The following is a 6,892-nucleotide window of genomic DNA, read 5'->3' on the forward strand; positions in this document are numbered from 1 at the left end:
GTGGCTCAGTTGGTTAAGCGACTGCCTTCAGCTCAGGTCATGATCCCAGGGTCCTGGGATCGAGTCCCGCATCGGGCTCCCTGCTCTGCGGGGAGCCTGCTTCTCCCTCTCCCACTCCCCCTGCTTGTGTTCCCTCTCTCGCTGTGTCTCTCTCTGTCAAATAAATAAATAAAATCTTTAAAAAAAAAAAAAATTCTCATCTGTGAATACACCCACCACATGACCCACAATCCCCACTCCTAGCTATTTACCGACAACTACATTCACACAGAAAACGATGCACACGTTTATACCAACTTTATTCATAAGAACCAGAGACTAGAAATAACCCAAACGTCCACATGGTGAATGGATAAACAGACTGTGGTACATCCATACGGTAGAATAATACTTGCCAATAAAAAAAGACGAGCCACTTACAGGTGCAACATACTGGATGAAAGAATCTCAACAGCACTGTGGCAAAGGAAAGAAGCCAGACTCAAACCAAACATGCCACGGGAGTCCACGACAGGATTTCAGTGACAAGAAACAGATCTGGATGCCAGGGGCTGGGATGGGGAGAGGAGTGACCACAGAAGGGCAGCATGAGGAAGCCCTTCGGGAGACAGGACCACTCTCAACATCTTAATTGTAGTGATTACACAACTGTATGTACTCGTGCATTTTCACAGGCTTGTGCATCAAAAGGACCAAATCGTAAAAAAGTTTTTTAAGTTTCTAATCTTTTGGAAGAAGTGCTTCCTAGTCCTTTATAATAAAATAGGACCTCTTTCAAAGTATCTTAAAAATGCATTTTAACAGACCTATAGGTCTTCAGAAACGCCAGAGAAAGTAAGTATTAAAGATAAAAATTGGTGTGCTTTGCAGGATCCATCAGTAAAAACAGGCCATAAAGATTTTCTTGGCACACACAGGAGGTTCTGAGAGTTTGACAATCTGTATTATCGTCAATCCCGCACTGGCTGGATTGTTACATTACAGATTAGGGTAAACTGCACTCAAGAGTTTTAGTCTACCATTTATGAAAGGATGCATGAAAGGTTTTCATTTCCACATTAACAGTTTTACTTAGCCAAAGACTCAACATGACAGTTTAGCACACACTTTTAGAAGGTAGCTTTTATAATGTGGCCTACTGGCTCACTTACTGTACAAGAAACCCACTTCATGTAATTTCAGTCAGGAGTCCCAGGGCTCGGAGTTACGTGTGCAGACGCCCACCCAGCCGATCTCTACCCGGCACACACAATGTGTGCTGGCAGGACGGCAAGTCAAGTCAACGGGGCGCTGAATCTCATAACCACCACGCTTAATAGCTGTTACCACAGTGTTTAGCTGTTCCTGTTCCTGCTGCAGATGGGAATTCATTGATATGATTAAATTTGATGGTATGATAATATATGGTAATCATGATTAATCAGAAACCCACTAGCAAATGGAGGATGTTGGGTATTATGTCACCTGCATTTTAAAATGCATTCTCTCCCCGCAAGCCTGACAATGTTTGACAGCTGGAAGGCTCTCGTCCTGTACTCGCCTGCTACTACTGGTAGATCTGATAAGAGAAAATGCCCATCATTCCTTCCCGATTTTAAGTGCTAATAATTACAAGGCATTGCAGGCAAGTTGTAAAAACAGTTAGGGGTTCAAAAGAAAGGCTGGAATAAAGTCTAGATTCACATCTGCAAGGGCTCTAATCAGAAAGAAATGGAATTTGAGGCGGCAGTCTCATCAAACATGATTTGCATGAAATGCCACATAAAACACACCCAGGACGTGTCCATCACCACCACCTGATACCCTGCACCCGCTCCACGGAAGCAGAGCCCACGCAGACCTGCCCGTGAGGTGCTACAGCCCCACGGGAAACACAAATGGAAATCTTACCGGGTTAGCCTAAGTAATAATGTAATTGCCAGGAAGACTAATTTAAACTCACTAGTAGTCTTTTTTTTAATGTAATTTTTAGTTTTAATTCCAACAAAAATCACTCAGAAATTATTCAGCAGCCAAAGTACTTGGTATTTAACTGGCTACCCTGAAATACCAGCTTTTACCCAGTACATCAATTCAAAATCAATGACTGAACAGGTTTTTAAAATACCCTAGGTCAAGAATCTTCACAACCTGAGTTACTCAGGCTTTACCCATATGCTTAAAAACAGCAATTACACCAACACTTAAAACAAATTAGGTTAGCAAAATCTCAAAGCAACACTTTAAAATATTACTAACCAACATTTTAGTGTTACCTTTTTATGTGGGCAAACTTTAAAAACAATAAACACCTCTTTGAGGATAAATAACGTAACTGGAAAATATACTTATGGATAAAAACAAGACTTCAAACTTCACGTTAGTGACAAAAACATCAGGGACAGCCTTTATGGAAAAGGAATCCTATCGGACTAACACGTAAAACAAAGAGCATTTGGAAATGAAAACAGAATTCAAACCGACACAAAGAGAACAACTCACGTGCAGAAAGGTAAATGAGCCTCCCCACCCCACTCTCCCACAAAAACAAAACAACAAAGAAAACCACAAGTGTTCTGTGAAACTACATTCAAAGGTCTTAACATGAGTGAGAATGCTTCATGAGAGCATGAGGGACGGCAGGTGGTAGATGGCAAGACCGGACGGAGCGTACAGAGCGGACACGGAGGGAGGGACGGGCCCTCACACAGCACTTAAGGGCAGACGCTTACTTCCTGTGCCCATCAGCTCCTGTGAGGACTCACTGTTTGGAGAGCTGAGACATATTTTACATTTGGCAGAGTAATAATGTGATATTAAAAGGAGTATGAAAAGAATTCATTCTCTGATAACACTATCAATTGTGATACATTTTTGTATTTCAAAGAAAGATTCATAACTCAGACTTGAAAAAATAAAACACCCTGGGAATTAAAGTTTGTGATGAGAAATGTTTTAAAGTACAGCACTAAGAGCTGTATCCACAGTGAAAATTAAATACACGGATCTAATTCTTAGATGCAAACCTAAATCACAAAGCACTTCACCGAATTCCGGGGGGGGGGGGGGAGCTCAATGCCAAGAGCTAAAGCAGTATTTTCCAAAAACATCAAACATAAGGATACTTTTCTTATGATATTTACTACTTTGACATTCAAATCTTTGTCTTAAAAACTGTTTATTCAATTCTCTCAATAAAATTCACCAATAGGAAATAAAAATATTAGTTCTCCTACTATATCACGCATAGCCTAGAATACCATATTTTCATCTAAGATTTGAATTTTTCAAACAATCTTAAGTAATTCTATGAAAAACAGGTTTAATATTAGGTTGCCTAAGACTTCTCTGATTTTTAACTAAAAAACTGGAGGCATTTCCACCTAATACAATTTCTAGGTGTCCTAGTTCTAAATTAAGAATTTCTGAAGTTTTCATAAAATTGTCAAACAAAATGGATTTTTAAGAAAGTAAAGCTTACCACTGTTGGGGAAGAGCAGGAAGAACCTTAGCATTAATACCAACTAGATACTAATTCCTTAAAATTTGGAAATTTAGTGGTACTTGTACTGACTGCCTTTTTTACTCTTTAGTCAGATGGGTAGAGCTGAATTTCTGTACACTTAAGTGAGCGTGATGTAATTCTCCAGAGCAAATTCACATATGTATCATTGAAAACAACAAGTAAAAAACTAAATTACATACCCCTTCTCCAAACTATTCATTTTATATAGGGTTCATCATGGAGTCTGAGTCAGTAGATGTCCTTGGCACACAAAAGGATGTGAATTACAGAAATGTACTAAGCAAAGTGAAGTTCACTGCAATCCTGTCTTTCCCCGGCCTAAGCTCCTTTAATGAATCCCCACTTCTCCTAGGATAGGTGGAGTTCTTGCTGACAGCTTCAGGAGTCCCTGATCTATGTCTGCAGATCAGCTTCTGTACAGAGTCCTACTCGCCCTGTGCCCCATAGAGATGGCCTAGCCCTGGGCCTTGTGCACACGAAGTGCAGATAAATAGCGGTTAAATAAGTGACACAGAAAATTAATACTGAGAGATCTTGCTCCAAGACTGCAGTGAACTTCACTTTGCTCAACAGATCAGTGTAATTCACATCTGTTTGTGTGCCAAGGAAGACTACTGATTCGAAGAGACTCCATGATGATTCCAAAATTAGGCTTCCTAACGTGAATGTTTTATCAGTCTGGGGGTCATCTTACAAAGCAAAATTCAGTTTAGTAAAAGTAACAGGCAGACCCCAGGGCAAACTGCCATCAGTAAGAAATCTCCAAGGGTCTTTGTTAAAACACAGCAATACTGTCCCCACTAGTTTTATAATTTTACTTGGCCAAAACTGGCTTCACTGAACTATGCTAGTCTGTTTTATGGTTTAGGACCAGCACTAGGCAGAAGCACTTGGCATGAAGGAGAAACTCACATGCTCACAAAACTACATTTACACTGACAGCAACCAAGTTCAACCTAATAGAAAAGGAAAAAACAATAATAAAGATCTGGTCTATGTAAAATAACAGGAGATGGCCCAGAGTTGGTCCCCCTTCTTAACGATATTTTAGTGCACTTTTTAAAACATACTACCTCTTGTGTGTTTTTAAAAAAAAGAAATCTTTTTACATCATCTCTACGCCCAACGTGGGGCTCCAACTCACAACCCCAAGAGCAAAAGCTGCATGCTCCACTGCCTGAGCCAGCCGGGTGCCCCCAGCTCGCATCTGTTCTTTAAAAATAGATTCCACATCTGATCACCTTCTTTAAGGAAGACCGAGTACAGAAATAAGTAGAGCACTGCACTTTTAAGACCACAGGTACACTGTAACCACAGGTTAAGATCCAGTATTTGGGACTTAACAAAAGGTACAAGACGTGTAAGACACCGATAGACAAGCGAGCTAAAGAGAGTCTCCTACCGTAGCACAAACGTTAACTCCTGTGTAGCCCAGCCACTTCCTGTCACCCATACATATTGCCCATCTCAAAAATAACAACAAAACCAGACATCACACCTTGCAGAAAACTTTTCCAAAAGCAGTTCAACAGTATTTACTATCCCCAGAGTACTACAGAACTTAAAAATAAGTTCACAATTTCAGGGTGCGTGGCTGGCTCCATCAGTGGAGTGTGTAACTTGGTCTCAAGAGTTGTGCGTTCGAGCCCCACGTTGTGGGTAGAGACTACTTAAACATAAAATTAAAAGGAAAAAAAAAAAACAACAACAGCAAGTTCAATTTCTCAAAGAAATATTCTTTTAGGGGCGCCAGGGTAGCTCAGCAAGTTAAGCATCTGACTCTGGATTTCAGCTAAGGTCATGATCTCAGGGTCGTGGGATTGAGCCCCTGTGTCAGACTCTGTGCTCAGTGGGGAGTCTGCTACTTTCTCTCTCTCTCCCCCTTTGCCCACCCTGCTCATGCTCTCTAATAAATAAATCTTTAAAAGAGAGAAAGAAAATTTTCTTTTATGATCCCCTTACCCTCCAGTATTATGCAGTTTGCTTCTTCTAGGATTAGATAAAATTGTATTTGCAGAATGGCAAAATAGAAGTAGATGAAAATTACAAATGATTATCTAATTTTATATTAGTAAGCACATTTTTATAAAAATATCAAGTACATACAACACTGCTTTGTTTTTCTTAAACTACAATTGGTTTTCACATCAAATTTTATCTCTATAATGCAAACAAAACACAAAAACATGGGCGCCTGGGTGGCTCAGTTGGTTAAGCGACTGCCTTCGGCTCAGGTCATGATCCTGGAGTCCCGGGATCGAGTCCCGCATCGGGCTCCCTGCTCAGCGGGGGGTCTGCTTCTCCCTCTGACCCTCTCCCCTCTCGTGCTCTCTGTCTCTCATTCTCTCTCTCAAATAAATAAAATCTTTAAAAAAAAACAACACAAAAACAAGTCCTAATAATGATTATAAAACAGCTGCTTACATTTCTGAAAAACAGCAAAAAGTACTTAAAATATTAGAACTTTATAGTAACTAGCAGTTAAACTACTTCACCAGAAAAAACGTATCTAACAACTCAATCACGTGTGCTTATCATTGGACCATGCAATTAATAAACCCTCACTGTTATAACAAGTGCTTTGAACAGAGAACTGTACTCAATAAATACCACTTAATTTAAAAAACCTAGTTTTTAGTACTTCGTAAGTAATTTAAAGGAAAAATTAGTCAATATGGGGGAATAAAACCATTAAGAATCAGTTTTAGAAAACATAATTCATAAATAACTACAAATCAAAGACGTTTCTAAAAAATATTCTGAACTTTAAATCCAATACTGATTTTATTTTTGAATAATCTTCTGACTATACACCTAGAGCCTTCATTAAAACTTTTTTGCTAAACGCCTTATAATAAATAAGCTATCTACTTAAGTGTCAAAGCTAGGGTCAAATAGTCTTTTAGATATTTCCTGAAATCAGAGATTATTCAGTCTCAACAAAACTTTATCTGTTTTACATAAAAATGATACTAAAATTTTATGATCTGGTCCATTTTTTTTTCAACACTATAAAAAGAACATGTCCTCACTGATTTAACGAAACCAAGAACTAATAACAAATCCAACCCAAAACTCAAAAAAAAAAAAAATTTATTTAAACAGATACAATTATTTAACAGACATTTTTCTTCTAGTTAAAATGTATTAGAAGAATGGATAAACTTAAGGAAAGCATACCAAAGTATGGAGGGGGGAGAATCTGTACTTTCTTATAAAGATACTTCAAAGAGAAAACCTTCTTCATTTTAAACTATAAAACCAATAGCTCATTAAGACTTTTGAGGTTTGGTTGTCTGCTTTTGTTTTTAAGCAAGTAGAGATCACTTTTTTTTTTTAAAGATTTATTTATTTATTTGAGAGAGAGCATGCATGAGCAACCGGGGG

At 38.7% G+C, this 6,892-nt stretch overlaps 1 protein-coding gene across 12 annotated transcripts in view; it reads right to left on the minus strand.

Moving 5' to 3' along the window:
- The window catches only part of RBM33 (RNA binding motif protein 33), a 125,361-nt gene that overhangs the window by 55,533 nt on the left and 62,936 nt on the right, over positions 1-6,892 (minus strand). The window lies entirely within an intron of this gene.

This window comes from Leptonychotes weddellii, chromosome 12 (genome assembly GCF_054177405.1).
Source record: "Leptonychotes weddellii isolate Sample4059 chromosome 12, ASM5417740v2, whole genome shotgun sequence".
NCBI lineage: Eukaryota > Metazoa > Chordata > Mammalia > Carnivora > Phocidae > Leptonychotes > Leptonychotes weddellii.